Source organism: Akebia trifoliata, chromosome 4 (genome assembly GCF_017979445.1).
Source record: "Akebia trifoliata isolate Shusen 1 chromosome 4, ASM1797944v1, whole genome shotgun sequence".
Taxonomy (NCBI): Eukaryota; Viridiplantae; Streptophyta; class Magnoliopsida; order Ranunculales; family Lardizabalaceae; genus Akebia; species Akebia trifoliata.
Window position 1 is genome coordinate 37,651,942 of NC_141378.1, and position 19,747 is coordinate 37,671,688.

Here is a 19,747-nt window from a genome sequence, read left to right on the forward strand (position 1 = left end):
TATAATATCTTGGGATCCACTTTATTTTATTTATTCTTCACCTCCCCTAACTTCACTATATTTTCTTTTTTACCCATTTAATTCACATTATTATTTTTTTTTTGTCTTTTACTATTTTAATCTCAGTTTATTTATTTATAATAATACCCTTACAACTTTATTTGTTTTTGCTTTTATCCCCTTAATCCGAGAGATGATGCTTATGTCGCAGGTACGGGTGAACTCTCATATATATAGGGGGCTTTCAAGGGACATAAATAAAAAACATATGTAAAAGCAATCATTTTTCAAAATATGGTTAGAAGTTTTGGATTGAGCTAATATTTTGTGAGGATGATCTCTATGATGAGAAGATCATCCTCATAAAAAATTAGCCTAATTTGAAATTACTAAATCCATCAAAAGTGATTTACAAATTATTGGTAAAAAATCAACGATCCACATTCTAAACCACTTTTGATGGATTTAAAAGTTTTCAATTAGGTTAATTTTTGTGAAGATAATCTTCTCATCATAGAGATCATCTTCACAAAAAAACAGCTCAATTCAAAACTTCTAACCCATATTTTGAAGAATGATTGTTTTTACATATGTTTTTTTTTACTTATGTCCCTTGAATGCTCTCCTATATATATATATTCTTGAGTTTTTAAAATTTTGTGATCATGTAGCATTGAACGTGTTTTTGGGAAATTTTATTGACACGCCAATAATCTTTAAGGGTTGGGCACTTCCAATCAAAGGGCACCCTTTGCGACACCATTGAATTCGACGATCAAAGAGAGAAGAAAAAGAATGTTTGGAAGAAAAGAAGAAGAAGAAGAAGAAGAGAGAGAGAGAGAGAGAGAGAGAGAGAGAGAGAGAGAGAGACTGACTTGTTTGTTCATCAGAAAAGACGTAGAAGTAATAGAGAGGATAGTCGACGTGTGGGTTCATCGAAGAAGTCTTAGAGGTGAGGGAGAATATTGCGTACCTAATTTTTAGATAACATAAAAAATAATAAAAAAGCGAAAAAAAAGATAAAGAGATCTCATTCGAGGGAGATCGAACCTCCCAAGTAACTAATTCGAGATGTTAGTCTCAAAATCCCAAAAGACCTTTAATATTAATTCTCTCCATGTTTTCTAATACAAATATGAAAAGTTTAATAATAAAAATTCCTAACTAGCCATTACAACTTAATTTCCTACCATATAGTCCCCAAACTACCAACCTACCAACATTGCAAGTACAAGATACCCTCGTCTCCTACTTTTTCCTTTTAACTAAAACATTAAGAAAAATTTCTATGTTTCTTATCTATTTTAATCAAATCATATCATTCCATAGGTAAGGTTGTGCCTTTATTTATTTATTTGAAAAATGTTGAAATGATATAAAGTATTTACTGCGATTCTCACAAGTCTGACATGGGATGTGCACATAATTATAGATGTGTTTCCTCGCAATACGAGTAAAAATCATATACGGTTACGTAAGTATGCCCACGTCAGACTTGAGGATCACAGTAAATCCAATGTCACCCCAGCCTATGTTTTTACCTGGAGATGTGATAACCGGAACTTTCTTACTCCTCACTCTTGATCATACATGTCACGTGTAAAACGTGACACAGGATTTCTTAGATATTAACAACAACAAAAAAAAAAAAATCTTACAGCTAATCTTCCATGGGTTTCTTTGCAAACTCAATCGTTTTCGATAGGGTTCTCTAGGTTTTATCTCCTAACAATACACTAATGGCTTCTTGTGGGAACTCTCATATAGACCGAAAGTTGCAGAGATAGATCAGAGTTCGATTTTTTCATCAAACATCTGGTACTCGTTCTTGTGTGTTTCATTTTTATTTACTTGTTTCGATAAATTTCCATTAAAGTTCAACTGAATTAGAAGAATAACAATTGATTAGGGTTTATAAATTCTGTTATTTTTCTATATTTCTTCAAAAAAATGTTTTTTTTTCCAATGTTTTTGAAGAACTTGAGATATACTTGTCTGAAACCCTCTATAATTTGCAGCTCATTTTAATCGATTTGTTTCTGTGAATCTTTAACTTCTAATGTCTTGATTACTTTTTAAGAGAAACTAGGGATTTAATTTATACTTGGGTCATCTCTTGATTTTGAGAAGAAAATAGAAAAAATAAAGAAAGAAACAAAGAACGAAAAGAAAGGTGGTTGTTTTTGTTTTCTTTGCTTAATTATAACTTTTTTGAACTTTTTTTTTTTGCATTAATGGGTATCTATTTTCAAACTAATTGTAAGTGATGACATTGAGGCTCAGAATTATCCAAATTTATCGATGATTTTGCAAAGTTGTTGTTGTTGCAATCTTTGATTCCTCCCAGTTTGGTGAAGGCTCGAGCTATTTATACATCCTCTAATGAAAAAAATATCCAAAATTGAACTTTTATGGTTTTACCACCTGTTTTTTGTTTTTTGTTTTAATTAATTAATAATTTTCTTGATTGGTAAACCTGTTTTTAATGAGACCGGTGAACTTGATGACGGTGGGAATTTTATTTTGTTTTTTGGGATTTTTTTTTTTTTTTTCAAATTGGTAAGCCTGTTTTTTATGAGATTTGTGACATGATGATGGCGTCTATGGTATCTTCACCTATAGATTTCACCAACTAAGCAAGCTGGAACCTTTGAATATATCACTTGGCAAATTAAATTTTGTGTAAAATCCTTGGTCATGTCTTATTAAACGAGTCTTGAGGTATGTTAATTAGGTTTCATTTACATCCTGGATTACTGCATTTTGTTTTTACAAATGCTCACTGAACTTGTAATGTATGAGAGTGAAGGTTGATATTTGTGTACATGAACTTTAAACAGAGCCCCTGGCATAAAGTTTTTATAATTTGGCCATGTTCGATTTGGAAAAAATTTCAATTTGAACAGTACCCCTTTCTCTAGGCCAAAAATTTGTTCAAATCGATTTTTTTTAATTAATTTTTTTTACAAAAAAACTTAGTCTGGTTTTTGAAAACTTGGTCACATCAACCAGCTTGAATCAGTTTTGGTGCTTTTTTTTTTTTTTTTTCATAAAATATATGAACGTTTAAGTTATTAATTTTTTTAGTGAAATTTTGTGATTGTTGCATCTTAATCCAGTTTTAACAGAAAAATAAACTATTTCTGATACATATATATGTTTGTATGTATATATATTTAAATTATGAATCGGTTTAAGACAGTTTGACTAAACCGAGTTGGATTGGATTGGTCAATTCAAATGGACTTGCCAAGTACAGATCCGATCCCAAAAATCTGGTTCTTAAGATCATGCCTGGCATGGGAGAAGCGTCAGTAGGTAATTTTTCAATACGTTCTTGGTTGAAGATCTTGGTGTAGAGATGAAAATTGTGAGCCAAGTATATTTTTATTAATATGTTCATGTCTTCATATGCCTTAGTTTCCCCTATTTGAGGAACTTAATTTTTTGTTATTATAAACCTTTTCTATGAGCATGTCTCAAAGACGGTTTATCAGCTTCAAGTTAAACTAATTTGACTGCTTTGATATATTCGTTTACAATGCAAATGGCATATGTAATTTTTGTAGATGGGTAACTGAAATGAAACTAACTATATTGAGTTGGGTTAGATGAAGATGTATAATTAGTTGAATAGGTGGTCATATTTAAAGAGACTTCCCTTGGTATATGTTATTTGCATATGGTTTATTGTCGGTCAATGAAACAAGGATGCAATAAATTCAAAACTATAATTGGTAGGATACCTTCGAAACTAAGAGCTTTTAGACAAGTAGGATGAAGGCATGATTGATGTTGTGCAACTTTAGTATGAACGTTGCTAAGGGCAATATTTTAGTCAAGATTGATGGGAAAGAAATATCCCATTGAGATCACTACTGCGATTAAGATTCAGTTACCCATAAATATGGAAAGATTTGTGAGATATACCATGTTGGGCTGATAAAGTGGAGGAGCATTTTTCGAGGATTATGTGGTCAACACATATTGATGAAACTAAAAAGAAAGATAAAGTGAGAAATATGTTCATTTGAAGGAACTAGGAAAAACTCCCATAGGAGATTAAAATTGAGGAATGGTATGGAATATGTATAACAAAGACCAATGGAGGCATACTGATAAGGAGTTATTATGTCGAAGTTAAAATCTCTACAAAGGCGAGAGGAAGGCTGAAAATGACGTGGATGGAGGTAGTATGAAATTATATAAAGCCATATGCTTTAACTAAGGGTATAACTTAAAATAAAATTGAATGGCAAATAGAATTCATGTTGGCAATCCCAATATTTGGGACAAGGCATAGATGATGATGATTTTACTCTCAAGTTGTGTCAATGTATTCTTATCATTGAGCTGCTTAAAAGAAATCAATTCGTGGTTATGCTCAATCAGTGAAAATAGATATATTTGGGAATATCCATCTCCAATCAAAGAAAATAAGTGAAGTGAAGAATAGTGATGAAAAAAAAGATGGCATATTAGACCACTTAATGTCACTTGATACATCTTGAGAATGATTCACCCTTTGAATAACTTCTCTACAAGAAATGATGAGTGAGGTCTTCTACCCATCTCTCATAAAAAGGATGTTGAGATCTTCTTTATCTGTCTTGTTATCAAAATTGTCAAATGATATTGTGCTCCATTTCCTTACACTCGTTACAGTGAGATTACAAGCATATCCTGATGATGGATGAAATGTAGGTTTTAGATCAAATTGTATAAGATTAAGATTGAGCATGATAGGATGACGAAGAAAATAGTGTTTTACCAATACTTCTTGATCAATGTTAAGTTTGTACAGGATGTATGTTGGTATTTGCACGTAAACTCAAATGCTTATTGATCTAGTAATTATCTTAATCCACATTCATCTTGGATATCTAGTATGTATTCTATTTCGCCATTCAACTTTGTCTAGAGCTATATTTATTTTCAGGGCATTTGTCTTTAAAGTTTCTCTTATTACCTCAATCCAAGTCATTTTTGACCTTCTTTTCTCCTTTTAGATCTTTCAAATTGCACCAAAGAAATCTTTAACATTGGTATGATCATCAATTTTTGTTGAACATGCTCAAACCTTTTAATCGACTTTCCTCTATTTTATGTACTGTTGGGACTATTCATCTGTTCCAATATCACATTTTAACGAGGAAATGTTAAAAAAAAAAACCTTGGAATAGACCATTGCCTTCCCTTAATCTTGTTTGATTTTGTAAAATCAGCATATTGCAGTTGCACGCATATTCTTTGAAGGTACTTCAGCGAAACAAAAGTGTGCTTCTAAAAGTTGTTTCTTGTTAGTTCTTACTGATGAAAAATAAAAATGTTTGAAGGTATTTTGATGCCCGTTAGTTGCCTAAAAGTGAGGGATGTTAAAGAAGGTTTTTTTTATATGTATCATTGGAGAAGGACTTATAGTCCTTTGCAAACCAAAGAGTAGAGGAGGCCTTGAGTTCAGGCAATTTAAAGATGTTAAAAAAGACTTGTTCGACAACTGGCATTGGATATTTGGGGAGGAGCAAGTTGCATATAGAGAAGATTTATGATAGTGAGATAGTAAAAGCCCAAATATCTTATATGAAGTGTGAGTATCGAGGAACATTTGAAAAATTCAAAGGTTAAGGTGAGTGGGTCAGATTTTGGGAGGAGATTGATGTTTTGAGATATCTTTGCAATCTACCTATATTTTTGTATGTTGGTTGGAGGTAGATAATCGTTCTTCTTGGAATTTGAGCTTGAGAAGAAATGTGATGACTGGAAGTGAATAACATGGAATGGGTTCAATGTGAGGTGCTTGGTAGGATTCGAAAAGGTAATAGCTGTTGGATTTTTAGGGTTGTAAGAACTGGAAATAGTGATTATCTAGGGTTAAGGTATCTAAGAAACAACTTATCAAAAAAAAAAAAAAAAAGGGAAGCTAAGAAACTAGTTGAAAATATATTTAAAACTGATTTGACATCAGGGCTCGAAAGGGCTGCAAACTAGGCTAAAACAAGCTAGCAAGTCTGATCATAGGGTAGAAAACAACACAAAATTCTACTATTGATGATTTTGGAAGCAAAAAAGATGGGTCGATTGGGTCTCATAGCCCTTGTTAATAGATTTTAATGCTAAATTATCCCAAAAGAAATTGAAATTATCAAACAATGAATCCTAAAAATTCTCAACTTGCTATAGTCTATTAACTAGGGTGAGCACGGAAGAGGATGGGAGGGAGTGGACTTGTGCTAATGGTTTTAACTTCTTTGTTAGTTCATTTACCTCTTATATGATTTCTCCTAATACCTCCTCTTTGCAATTCCCTTTCAAGTTCATTTGAAGCTCAAAGGTTTCTTCAAACATCTGTTTCTTTACTTGGTTAGCGACTCTTCACAAATTACCCACTCTTTATCACTTAATTAGGTGGGGTTTTGTAACTCCAAAATTTTACCATCTTTGCAATGCGAGTGGTGAGTCATCTTACAATGTATCCTAATAATTATCCGCTTGCTAATGAATATCATAAACTCTCTTAAGCACAAGGAGTTTAGGGGTTTTTTCTTTGAAGGTTTTATATTTAGGTGGGAAACTATAATTAGGGAGTAATTGTCATTTGTCCTTTTTTGAGGAGTCCTTGTCCTTGCATCAATAAATTTTATCTTATCAAAAACTACAATAAAAAAAATAAAACCTTCAAAATTTTGTCTACCCAAACCCTAATTTAGTTAAAATATTAATGAATTTTTTTACTGAAAGAGGAAAATGTAAATACTTATAATTGCAAGTTCATGATTTTACCATAGATATTAAAATTGAATTCTATTATGACCAGTAAAAATTGTAATATACTAAAAATACTAAACTATTATTCTTTTTTTCTATAAGACTCATTTGACGAGATCTTAATCTTGGTGTAAGACAAGTATATTACATGTTAATTCCTCTCTTTTTAATAGATGTCTTAATCTCTATTTCTTAGTAAGTTTCCTTCTGTATTGGGATTCTTGCTATTTTTTCATGTTTGTCTTAGCAATTACTTGGTTTTGTGATCATGCTTGATATATGTTTCTGTTTTCGGAATCGATTTTCGTTTTTTGTTAATCTTTTTCAATCTTGGCAATATCAACCATCTCTTTATCTCTTCTTTGGTAATATCAATCACACTTATCTCAAGGTAACATATTTATAATGGGGGATAGAACTATATTTTTATCCCCATACCATTTTCTTCTTGATCATCCATGGCAATTTGTTCGACAAATCAAAGAAAGTACTACTCTTTTATGAAAGACAACATCATGATTAGGGAGAATTAGAGTTTTGTTTTCTGGAGGAATCAGTTGCAATTTATTATGATAAAGGCCCATCTAAGGGTATGAATGCTCCCAAAGCATTCCAATCCTTATCAGAAGGATTTAGTGATGTATTTCTTGAGGAAAACACTCCCTCACTTGAGAAATGAGTAGTCTACATCCAAGAATGTTGGGGAAGTCACTTCTAATAAAAATATGTTTAGATTCAATAGTCGATCAGCTCGAGGACCCACTCCAAAAGTTAAACCATTGATCAAGCCTTTTGATCCTGGGCTTTACCCAGATCATCTGCAGGAGAAGATGGCTGAGGTAATATGGCCTATTCATAGTATTGTTTAGAGTCTTCATCATGCAACACCTTTCACCTTTTCATGGATATTAAGATGACGTTATCTTTGAGAACTCAATGAGTGAGTTCTTTCAAACATGGAGGGTTTGTTGTAGGTTGAATCTCAAGAAAACAAAACAAAAAAAAGAACACATGAAAAGTAGTTGTGATCAAGGGTGGTAAAAAATACCAGCGTTTTTGGGGAAGAATGAAGATTTCTATTAGCCAAATGTGGACCATAGGATTGGAATGAAAATACAAGCTTTTGTGAGAAAATTGAAGAGTTCATGGAAATAAAATGGGCTCTTAAGGCAATGACAAGTTTGGGTTGGAAAATTAGTCTCCAACAACCTTTTGGGACTTGTTATATACATTTAGTTAGGTTTTTTTGAATTAGTGCCTTTGTGAGTTCCTTGAGAATAATTTTTCAATTTTTTTAGGTTTATTTAGTTGTTTAATTCCATTTTTTTATGTAGGTAGCAGTTAGGGGTTGGAATTTTGAATGTGGTAGGGGGTTGACAATCATGGAAGTAGTTAGGGGTTGGGTATTAGTGGTTGGGGGGTTATGATCAATATGACATTTGTAAGCCTACATTTTGTTTGCGTGTGTTGGGGTTTGGTGGCCGGGGGGGGGGGGGGGGGGGGGGGGGGGGGGGGAAGAGATTGGCACCCTTGGAGCCATCCAAAGTGGATTTTATCTTTTAGAGATTTTCTCAAAATCTTGAAGTTGGGTGTTTCTTTCTAAACCCGAAGTTGGAGGTTTCTTTCCAAACCTGAAGTTTTGTGGTTTTCTTTTGAAAACCTAGACAAGGTTCTTGGTTTTCTTTCTAAAACCTTGCCTATCCTCTTCCTCATCCCTCAATTAGAGGTTGGCACCCTTGGAGGCATCCTTGCGTTGATTGGATTTTTATCTTTTAGAGATTTTCTCAAAATCTTGAAGTTTGAGGTTTCTTTCTAAACCCGAAGTTTAGTAGTTTTCATTTTAAAACCTGGACAACATTCTTGGTTTTCTTTCTAAAACTTTGCCTATCTTCCTTCCTCATCCCTCAATTCTTTATTTATTTTCCTTTTTGATAACCTATTCCCCATCAATTCATAAAAAGCAATTGCATCTTTATCAATCTCCATTTCTTCCCCATGTTAATAAGAGGAGGAATGCTCGTGGAGCATTAACAAAATTATGTATAATAGTGGAGAGATTGACTAAAGTGTTGGGTGTATAAAATAGATGAGTTTTTTAGAATTTTATGTGATTGACGTGTATTGGTGAAACCAAAGGAAAGTTTTTTACAAGACAACAATACGATAACCATGTGCCATGGAACAAAATTTCAGATAATCAAGAATGGGCATGCTGATGGAATTAGAGTGGAAAACATTAGAATGTTGGGATGGATGAGTGGTAATTACTAGGAAAGAAAAAATAAGAAGAAATTAGGAATAGCTCCCGTAAGAGAGAAATAAAGGAAAATCGATTGAGATGACATAGGTATTTATAGTGAAGATCAATGAAGGAACCCATGAGGAGTGCTTTGGTGCAAGTGGGAGGCTCTATAAAGGTGAGGGGGAAGGCTAAAAGTGATGTGGATTGTGGTAGCAAGAAATGATATTAAGACATGCCTTGACTAATATAGCTCAAAATAAAATTGATGGCAAAATAGGATTCATGTCGGCATTCCCAATATTTGTGATACGACATACATCATGATGATAATGTAACTCCAAAGGAGTGTCTTATCATTAACTTCATTTAATTTGCGAGTACATTCAATCTAAGAAAATAGACATATTGGGGAATGAGCCATCTCAAATCTAAGAAGATAATTGAAGTTATCAATAGTTGTATAAGGATGATGTGTGGTCGAGGCAAACAAATATAGCATAAAATGCTACTTTATGTTGATTGATACAACATGAGAATGATCGAATGTTTTGCATAAAGTCCTTAAAAGGAGATATGGGAAGTGAGATCTTTGGATTTAAAAGAAAAACAGGGGGGGTATGAGATCAATACTTGGCATGTAATTAAAATTGTCAAACGTATTGTGCTCCAACTTCTTACACTTCCTACCATGAAAGTACAAGCATAGCTTGGTTATCAAGAAAGGGTACAAGCATAGCTTAATGATAGAAGTGTAGTTCGATGGTAAAATTGCATAAGAGAGCTTGTTTTGCCAAAACTTCTTTATCCAAGTTGAGTTTGTTATATCATCCCTGTGTAATTTAAAGTAGCTTGTACAAACTGGATGTTGGTTTTTTTTTTTTTTTTGCATAATCTCAACTACTAAGGTGCTTGTTGATACAACATCACCATCATCATAATTCACGCTCATCCCAAATATTGTGCAAGATGAATCCTAAAGCCATCTAACTCTATATAGAGCTATATTTTTTTGTCAAGGCACATATATGTAGAGTTTTTCTTACTATCTCAATCCACATCAGTTTTGGCCTTCTTATCATCTTTGTAGATCCTTCAACTTGCACCAAAGCCTATCTTTTCATTGGTCTTTATTTTACATGATTAAATCATCTCAATAAACTTTCCTTTATTTTATCTCTTGTTGGGACACTACTACTTTGAATGTACTTGTTTCTAACCCAATATCACTATAATGGTCAAATGTAAAACCTTTCGGAGTGTACTTTTCCCTTATAAAAAACCCTTATTAGCTCTTGCTCCAATTTGTAGAGTTAAGCGAATTGCAGTTGCAAGAATATTCTTTGAAGGTGCTTCACAAAAAAAACAAAGTGCACCTTTAAAGATTATCTCTCATTTGTTCTTATTTATGAAGAAAGGAAGGAAAAATTCCGGGAAGGTATTTGAATCCCACGAGTTGTCTCCTAATTGTTCCATTTTTTTTTTTTTTGGGTATTCCCTGATGCAGTTTTTCCTCTATTCCTTGAGTGGACTGACAATGTTTTCTCTAATCGCAAAAGATATTTATGGGTCATCCTTTTGTTCATCGTTTATTGGGGGCTTTGGAAAGAGATGAACAACATGACTAGGGAAAGGAGAATTCCACTCTGGAGTGCAAGCTGAGCGAAGATTTCAAGGGTGTTTTTTTTGTTGTTGAGGATTTTGTGTTCAAGTGGGACTCTTTTTGTGCTTAGTTGGGTTGGGCGGTTTTTGGCCCCTTTTTTCTTTTCTCTTTCTTTCTGTTTTTTTGGTTTCTTGCATCCTTGTTGGGGGCCATCTCGGCCTCCCCTTTTTTTTTTTTTCTTAATATAATTTTATTAAAAAAAAAAAAAAAATCAAGATTGGGGTCTTTATCATTTGTGGGATGGGTTGAGGAAGTTTAGAAATATTAAAAAACCATGGTGGACAACTGGCATTTGAAATTTGGGGAAGAGCGAAGTACATATTATGGAGAAGAGTTCTTCATAGTAAGTCTGCAACTACAACAATGGGTGAGATATTAAAAGGCTGAACACTTCATTTGGATGAGAGCAAGAGTATTTCTAGTGTTTAAGGAAAACTTGAAAGTTGAGTATTTTTGTAGTTGGGTAAGGTGAGTGGATCAATTTCTTGGACAACATTTGGTGTTTGGAGACATCTTTGCAATCTACCTAACCTTTTCAATATGCTCTATCAGATTTAAAGAGTGTTGGGTGGAGGAAGGTGATCATGTTCTTGGAATTTGAGAATAAATGTAAATGACTGTGAAGTCGAAGATGATGATGAGGGCAGATGATGTGGAGGCAAAACGCTAATGGAAATTGATGTAGGACTGGAGCTCTAATACCAAAATTGATGTAAAATAGTTTTTTTTTTTCTTCGGGTTCAAAAAATGGTACTAGGTGTCTATTTCAAGGGTTGAAAATAGTGAATTGGTCTGTGGTTAAGGTGGGATAACTAACTAAGTGGAAATATGACTAAAACAGATCTGAAATTAGGACTCAATAGCTGCAAACTAGGCTAAAACAAGCTTTACTAGTCTAATTTTTGGGTAGAAAAAAAATTAAAATTCTGTTCTTGATGATTGTAGGAGGAGAAGGAAAGTTGGAGAGGGTTTCATAGCCCAAGAAAATCAGATTTTAGAATCATATCAAGATCAGTCTTTCCTGCTTGATTGGAGTCGCACCAATCGGTCAGTAGAGTTACACCTTGCGAAGCACACTACCAGTTTACAAAGCAAAGAATATTCATTCCATTCCATATAACTTTGTAAAATGTGGGTGACATGCTCCATTTATAGATAAATGCTAAAATTTCCTTAAATAAATAGAAATATCTAACAATGTAGTCTAATAATTCTCTACTTGCAAATGATTTTCAGAAATTTTTGAAAAATTAGAACTCTTGAAATGATATCAATGTAAAAAGGTTAATTTACTAAAAAATTATTTATAACAAATTTATCAAAAATAAAGCAATGTTCACTATAAATGGTAGGCTTGTTATTTACCATAAAAAGTAAAAATATAATATTTCGAAGAGTCATGTTGGAGTGACCTCATTTTGCACTTTCCTTGTGTGGAGGTGCGCTGAGAACCATAGATGCTTTTCACTTGCATCTTGATGAAAAACATCTAGTGTAATGATTTTGTAACTCAACCTGACAAGATAGCTTAAAAACTCAATTGATGTGTACCCTACAAGAATCATAGATTTACCCTCTTGGGATATACAATTGTACATCCTCATAAAACATGGAGTCGTACTGGAGTGGCCTCAAGCTGGAACCTCATATCGCACTTCATGACGTGAAAGTGGATAGGAACCATAGATGCTTTTCATCAAGATATGGGTGAAAAGCATCTATGGTTCCTATCCACTTTCAAGTCATGAAGTGCGGTATGAGGTTCCAGCTTGAGGTCACTTCACCATTATTCTAAAACATGTGCAGTGTGCATCCCAAGGGGGAAGTCTAAGGTTCTTGCACCTGCCACGTCAGTGAGTTTTTGAGTTACAAAGGTCCACATCAGGAAAGTGCGAAATGAAGTCAAACCGAGGTCACTTCAGCATTAATCAATTCCCATAACTAAGCAACTATTTTCATTTGGACTCCTAATGCTTCCTTTTTTATCCTATTGCATTCTCTTGATGAGAACTTTGGTGTACCACGGGTGCATTGATGCAACAAACCCTCCTAATTTGAAAATAAATCTTGACCTCGAGTTCTAGCGATTATGGTTTTTTAATTCTCAAACGTGCAACCTTAGTTGTTATCGTAGTATGAGTTATGATACAATCGTTGACTTCCAATTATTTTCACCATTGTCCTTTCATCTTCTAGATGTAGACTCGCATGTAACTGGAGAATGCGACTAGAAGGGGAACAGGAGCATCCATTATTTATTGTAACCTTTTTTTTTTGGTTAATCAATTGTAACTAATAAAATTGAATATTACTATATGTTGTAATAGTTTATTGAAGAAGTAAACTGCTAGGCATGGTTTTAAAACTCGTTTTGATGTAATAGTTTTTGAATAAGACCGAGTCGTCTTGGTCTCGGATGAGTTAAAAGAGCTTAAATTAAGTTTGGTATTTCTTGTTTCAAAATATGTGCCCAGCCCTTGAAAATCCATCTACCCTTTATTGTCAAAACATAAGTTTTGTTATCTTTTTAATTTGTGTTTTAAGTTATTTATCTCTTGCAATGGTGTATTCTTGTTATGTGTTTTGGTGTAGTGCAAGAGATTTTGGCCAATTCCTTGTAAATTTGGAATGAACATAGTTGTGTGTGACACTTACGTCTCACATATTTTTCGGACACATGTGTCAGCCATTTAAATGGTTGAGTTTCAATCTTGTATGTTAATGTATCATTATTATATTTCAAATTGGATCCAAAGAGACTGACTTGATATAAAAAAAGATTATTGTTATTATCTGATATCTCAAAATTTTCCAAGAACTAAGGAGTTTGATTCTCAGCAGGTATATGTGTTAATCATTTTGATTTTCCACCCATTGATGCCACAATCATGTGGATCGATTACCTGATTAAGACCAAATATTCAAAAAGGGATTAACGTCATTTCATTTTCGTAGCGGGAGTGAAAAAGAATGACATGGAATGTGATGAAGGTTTAGCTGCAAATAATAGTTTATTTGCAATTAGAACTTAATAGTGTCTTTGGATTGAGAGAAATGAAAAGAGAAAAAAGTCTCCATTTCTCGTTTTTTTTTTTTCTCTCCAAAATGGAGAGAAGAAAGGTTCATGAATGATATTAAATTTAAAATTGTAACTCTACTATTATTTTTTTTTTCTCCAAACTTATGTTTTTTTATGGTTAAACCAAAAAGGGTCGGTGGAGAGAAATAAGATTTTTTTAATTTTTTTTTCTTATTTTATTTTCTTTTAATGATTTTCTCTCAATCTAAATACACCACACGGGTAACTTTAAAATAATAAGAGAAGACAAATTATAAATTTATAGCCAGAATGTTGGAACTCAATTGGATCACTCCTTTAGATGCCCCAACCTATTTTATTCCTCTATATTTACAAGACTTAGGTCTAGAGAGAAGGCTGGTAGTTCTCTTTGGAATTTTGGGGGAAAACAGTTAGCAGATTTGATCTTGTGCTGCAAATATCGATACTCACAGATGCTTAAATAATAAATACAACAAAGCTTTATCCCAAAGATTTGTGTCAACTAAATGAGTCCTATACCTTCATACCATTGTTCATATGATGATCATAAATAACGTAAAATTGATGGTCTATGGTCGATGGTCTATTATTAGCTTGTATTTTTTATATTCCTGAGACCATTCTCAAAAATAAAAAAATATTAATCAAATGTTGTTTTGGATTGTGAGTGGATGAATCTAGTGAGGTTAGTTACATATCTCATAGTAGAAACACTTACGTTGTGTTTGGATTGAGAGAAATGGAGAGAAGAGAATATAAAATAAATGAGTTTCTCTCCATTTCTCTTGTTTGGGCTGTTAAGTGGGGAGAAAAGAGAAAAGAATTGAAAAGAAGAGGAGAGAAAAATATGTGAGTTTTCTTTCTCTCCAAAATTGGAGAGAAGAGGAGAGAAAGCCTTTTAAAATATTTCCTTTTGAGATTCATCGTAAAATCCACCCTTTTCCTTCTTGGTTCACTTAAGGAAGTAAAAATTTTCAGATCAATTGTAGACATGATACTCGTGGTTTCCGAGTTTTTACCTGGTTTAAATTGGATATTGAAGCTTGGTCATTCAAATTTTTGATGTTTTGGCTCGGACTGTCTCTTCAGATTTTCAACTCGATGGAGATTTTCTTTTGGTCGGTTTAACTTTTGCTTAGATTGTCTTTTCAGGTTTTCAATCTAGTGAGCATGGTCTATCTTTTGTTTAGATCGTCTTTTCAGGTTTTCGATCTAGTGAACTTATAATTTTTTCTCATTTATTTTTTTCTTTACTCTAATTGTTGTCAAGATTGTCCTTTCGGATTTTCAACCTTACAAGCTTGCCTTAATTTTTGTCTAAGTTGCTTTTTCGAGTTTTCAATTTTTTAGTTTTTCTTTTCTTTTTCTTCTCTTCTGAACTTCTGGAGTTATTGCTTAATCATGCTTTGCTATTTTCCTTAACTTTTTCGCACGGTACTTAGGAAGACTTTCTATAAGTAAGCTTAAGACTAAGTATAAAAAGAAAGGTAGTTTGAAGCTCAAAACCCGAATGCTCCTTGTGTGGTATTTCTTTTAAATTTTTTTTTCTTTGAATTTTCTTCCCTATTTTGACAATATCTATTTTATTTATTTATTTATTTTTTGTCTTTTTGATTTTGACAATATCTCTATTTCTTTTTTTTTTTTGACGTGGTCGGGCCTGAAGTAACTTCTCAGGTTGCCTACGTACCCCAAAATTTTGGGATCAGATCAAAACGTAGTTTGACTACATTCCCTCCATTGGGTTGGGTGGTCGGGCTGAGAAAAAAAAAATAATTCTTTATTATTTTATTTTTTTGAAAAAGACTGTAAAGGGCTGAGAAAGGAGACATTGAGCTTGGTAAAAAGGGGAATTGGTTCAATCAAAGATGGTCTTCTTAAATATAATACTGTTTGATTTGGTCAAGATATGTTGGTTTTGGTAGTTCAATTCCATCATGGTCTTAAAGTTTGATGGCTTTTCTAGGAAGTATTTCCTTGATGATGAAATGACCTCTTTAATTAGGTCTAAACTTCCCTCTAGGGTCAAAGACAAGCGCTCGATTCTCTTTAAGTACAAAATCCTCAACTTACAAATGGCAAGCTTTGACCTTCTTGTCAAATGCGCGGGTGACTTTTCTGAGATATCCTTGCATGTGGTACATAATCCTAAGTCGTTTTTCTTTGATCAGGTTTAACTTTCATACTGATGACGGACCCAGTCTGTTTCTGACAATTGACTTTCCATCAAGACCTTGAGAGTCAAGATTTTCATTTCAAAAACTTCCTTTCATGCCACATAACAGAGAGTACTGAGTAGTTCCCATAAAGGATCAAGTCGAAGTTTGACATGTTAAGAGTATGAAAGATAATTTCTTATGTCAATCTTGGTGTGATCGACACCTCTTTATGATGATTGTCTTGAGATTTTTATTGACTACTTCAGTCGTTCCATTAATTTCAGGATGTTAGGGACATGATTCGTGATGCTAGATCTTGAACTTTGAACATAGAGTAATAACCTCAACTTTAAAATGTGGACCTTTATCAGCGATCAATTCTGAAGGTACCCCGTATTGACTGATGATATTTGCTTGGATGAACTTTACAACTCGAGATGCAGTGAGGAAAATATTGATACATTTTGTAACATCTTCTTTGATCTCATCGATATTTCCATTTTATTAGGTGAGTATCTATTCCATGTTAAACAATACCCAAAGTTATACTTAACATATCCTTATAGGATTACGCAAATAAGTCTTTTGAAATTTCTAAGTAAATCCATCATTTCCTCGTGTTCTTTTGGGGATAGGATGATTCCTATCTGAATTTCTTAGAAATTATTTTTGAGTTCCGAGGTCAATGACTTTTACTTCCTCGATTAGAGGTTGAGCACTACGTTTATCTTTTCATTCAAGAGGGGGTTCCTTGTTAGAGGAATCTCTCATTGCGTTCGAGGTATGCAAAAATTTCTTTTATTCAATTAAATTCGGATGGAACGATAGATACCATTGTGGATTCGATAAACTAACTCGATTCAAAAGGGAAAAAAAAGGGTAGACTTGATTGCTAAATAAAAAAACTAGACTCAAGACTCATGAAAAACTAGAGACAATTACCCAAAATGGACTTGATTACAAACTGAGAACTCATGACATTATTTCCAAACAGTAGGACTGAGGCACTATAATCTTCAAGGAACATCTGGGCAACGTTAAGGGATTCTGTGGTAAAGACTACCAGGATCTTGTAGATCTCTACGAGTTTAGATTCTGAGGCCATTTATAATTGTTGACTTGGTGTTAACGTTCATTTCAACTGACTAGATTTACGAGTCTAGTTAGGCGATAGACGTTTGAGCTCAGGTGCAATGATAACCCTCAAATTCCATCAAAGGTGGATTATTGGTTGCAGACCCGAGAGTAAGTTTTTAGCCATTAGAAATAAATGTCCCTTTTGATAGCATTAGTTAAGTTAACCCTTGAGATTCAATATCTCTAATCGGTGAAACATTTTGAGTAAGAAATATTACATGAAAATGATTTACTGATTGATCAAGAATCTTAGAAAATTTTGAATTATAATTAAGGGTCGTATGATCTTCCAAAAGTAAGATCCAGATTACGTTAATCGGTATACCCCTTAATATGATTTTTTTACTAATCCTGATCTTGTTAGATGTGAAATATATAGTATTGCATTAAACTGGCCTATACAAAGCAATTGGGACTATGTACCTATTTGAGTTTGGACCGGTTTGATCTATTAGATCCGAACATTCAACTTGATATTGATTGGCATGTTTATTGGGTCAGACCGGTCCACCCACTTACTTTTTGGATGGATTGAATAAAGCAACCCAATAACACTTATGATAAGTTCGGGTTATGACCTATATGAAAGTTTCTAGACTTTAGGTTTTTTACATGCAATGCAATTTATCTAACTACCCTTGCCCAAGTACACTTATATACCTTTCGAGTGTACTCAATCAGAAGGTACATGGTGACTTGGTTTGATATATTGTATAGGTATGAGTCTAAAGTTGTAACTTTCGTAAATCGTTGAGCGTTCCACAAGGGGATCGACCATGTACTAGTACTATGTTGGCAATCGAGACAAGTGACTTTGTGGATTACAATAGGAAAAAGGTTTAGGTCACTCCAGCGTGGGGTGTATTGATATACCTTTCAAGGTCACTTGATTGAACGGTACTGATACTCTAGTTTTATATATATCAAAGAGGTATGTGACAGGAGTTGTGATTTTTATGAATGACGTCGCGTCTCACGAGGAGATTGGGCCACATACTAGTACCACGTTGGCTATAAGGGACATGCAAGCGTGTAATGCATTATAAATTAAACGTACTAGTTGTGTGTGCAAATAGGGTGGGGCGCGCCCGTGGCGTTTTTCAGATAAATGGGCCAGCTCATATCACCAAAGTATAGACATTAAATAAATATTCATCATAAAACATATTAATATCCATAACATTAAGATCAAGATCAATGCACGTACATCAAATATGTATATCAGTTAAGATCAAGGCATCTCAAATAGACTATCAATCATAATAGCACACAAATAACCAATCATCGGCCAATCTTTGAGATAGGCAGAAGAAAAAACTTTTTATTGTCAAATTAGATAAAATAAAAAGACTTTTTTTTTTTCAAAACTGAATTCTGTTTTATCAAACAAAATAAAAAACTTTTTTTATTTTTTCATTATGATGAAAATTTCTAATTAAAAATAAAAAAAATAAAAAATAAAAAAATGAATGAATGTAGGATAGTCTAACAAGAAAAAGAGAAATATGTACAAGTAAAAGGGGAAAGAGCCAAGCGCAGCAGGCAAAGAAACAAAATGAAATGTGAGGCTTCACCAAGTCCATCACATTACTGAACAATTGTATGACATTTTCTCCAGAAAATTTTCCCTGAGAAAAAAAAAAAAAAAAAAACCTCTATTAGAATTTCCATGTGAATGATTAAACCAACCAAGCCTTCTATCATTCATTTACTCCCAAATTCTTATTTCCAAATATCCACAACCTTCTCTTCTTCTTCTTCATCGTCTCAATTTCTGGCATATCTCCTTCGAGATACATCGAGTTGCAGTGCACCTCTACCCAAAAGCTCAAGAAAATAACTCGATTTGACTTTTGAATGTTAGGAAGAATCTCGATGTAACATGTATCCTTGAAAGATGTTAAACACCATACGAATCTACAGCTCCCTGTAATGTGACATGGTCACCCCATTGACCTGACTTGGACATCTTCTTCAAGTAATCACTATAACCCATAGGAACATATCCCTCATAGATTTTTGGGTGAGACTTAAGCTAATTAACAAATTGTTGCCTCACAAATTTGTGGTGTTCAGGTGTACAATAGAATTGATCTGATAGAGAACAGAACTGGTAGTAACCATCTCCCTGGATCTTCAGTTCAACCAAATCATATAACTGCTATCTGTCTAGCAGCCTTTGATGATCTGAAGTTGCCTTGTCAACTGATGGTATTTCTCCATTGATTATAGGAACCAACTTCATTGGTTTCAGAGGAGATGATCACGACTGGTATCTCTCTGAATGTTGAGGATTTCTTTATTTTCTTGAGAAGCTCATATCCTGTCATTCCAGGCATCCAATAGTCCGTGATGATCATGTTGACCTTCAAACCATTGAATCCAACAGAGATTTTCTCTCCATCAAGTTCAAGTTATTGAAGAGCTCTTCTTCCACCATCCACCGCAGTAACTCTACAAGAAGTGATCTTAAGCAACCACTCTATAACTTTTCGATTTATGAGACTATCATCGACAGCAAGTACATGGAATTCTTGAGAATCTACAATAGAAGAATCAGAATTGAAACCTTCAATCCTCTTCAACAGAACGGCGCAACATAAAAATTGGATCACTGAATTTTCCCCAATCTGTTTCTTCCATATTCAAGGTGGAACCATCTAATACATTGGAAGACGTCACAACAGAAGAATTCATGCTTGGGTTAAGGATTCTTTTCTCTA

The 19,747-nt window shown here is 33.6% G+C and overlaps 1 long non-coding RNA gene and 1 pseudogene across 2 annotated transcripts; one reads left to right on the top strand and one right to left on the bottom strand.

Moving 5' to 3' along the window:
* Positions 1-1,613: 1,613 nt before the first annotated feature.
* Positions 1,614-13,103, top strand: LOC147404863 (uncharacterized). Of its 2 annotated transcripts, none has more exons than XR_015177983.1 (3): positions 1,614-1,818; positions 11,613-11,798; positions 12,864-13,103. It is a non-coding gene; the product is annotated as an uncharacterized LOC147404863 (long non-coding RNA). The 2 variants fall into 2 exon arrangements; XR_015177984.1 differs by having other exon boundaries at positions 1,618-1,818; positions 11,613-11,714.
* Positions 13,104-18,724: 5,621 nt separating this feature from the next.
* On the bottom strand, positions 18,725-19,287 carry LOC147404864 (OVARIAN TUMOR DOMAIN-containing deubiquitinating enzyme 9-like; annotated as a pseudogene).
* Between the last annotated feature and the right edge of the window lie 460 nt (positions 19,288-19,747).